Source organism: Gigantopelta aegis, chromosome 8 (genome assembly GCF_016097555.1).
Source record: "Gigantopelta aegis isolate Gae_Host chromosome 8, Gae_host_genome, whole genome shotgun sequence".
Classification (NCBI taxonomy): domain Eukaryota; kingdom Metazoa; phylum Mollusca; class Gastropoda; order Neomphalida; family Peltospiridae; genus Gigantopelta; species Gigantopelta aegis.
The window spans coordinates 63,987,433-63,988,329 of record NC_054706.1 but is presented as its reverse complement, the minus strand read 5'-3'; the positions used below and the strand labels follow the sequence as shown (position 1 = coordinate 63,988,329).

Sequence of the window (897 nt, the reverse complement as noted above, 5' to 3'; positions counted from 1 at the left end):
CCGTGAGTCAGACCAGCTTTATTGGCAACAGAGCACGAGGAAGTCAGGTGGGTGCAGGGAAGTCCATCATCTAAACTTGGGCAACATTTACAGTTAACATTTTCCCACACAATCAATTATGGATTTGTTACAATCGATCATCATATCGGTAAAACCAAACTGATCAATTTTCGATTATAATCAATCATTAGAACACCACTATAAAAGATGCCCATCATTCGAAAGATCTTTAGATCAAATGTGGAAATATTAATTTTAAATTCCATAAATCACCATAGGTTAACATGACTGTGAGTTGAGAAGAACAAAAAAGTTATTTCGCAATTACGTAATTTCGACTGAAATTACAAGAATGTTTTATTTTTTAAAAATCACAAAAATATTGTTTTTAAACGACCCCGACGAGATTCGAACTCGCAATCTTCTGATTCGAAGTCAGACGCCTTATCCGTTAGGCCACGAGGCCGGACAGAAATATCTCATCAATTTAGCCGACTCTATCGATTAATGATTAATCGACCTTCCTGGAAATTGTCAAAATCGAGAATGACGCCCCACGCACGTGTACAGGGCAACTGCGTGATGCACGTGCAAACTATGGAATGTGTTTCGGTGTGTTGATAAACAGACCTGAACGTTCTTTACTAGGATGTCTGTGGTCAAAACGTATGTTCGGTCTAATAGTTGATATTAACATTAATATTTCAGGTTCCTCTACTTTTTTGAAGAGTATATATAATGTTCTAATGCATAAGCATACGTGACTGGGAAGTGTTGGAGCAAATCCTCAAATTCGGGCAAAATGAGCTGTATGGACTGAAACACTTTCAAGTAGTAGTAAACACTGGGGTGTGGTGTGTGTGTGTGTGGGGGGGGGGGGGGCTGACAGACTGAGGG

At 39.4% G+C, this 897-nt stretch overlaps 1 non-coding gene across 1 annotated transcript; it reads right to left on the bottom strand.

Moving 5' to 3' along the window:
- Window positions 1–393: 393 nt before the first annotated feature.
- Window positions 394–466, bottom strand: Trnar-ucg. Its single transcript has one exon. It is a non-coding gene; the product is annotated as a tRNA-Arg (tRNA).
- Window positions 467–897: the final 431 nt, after the last annotated feature.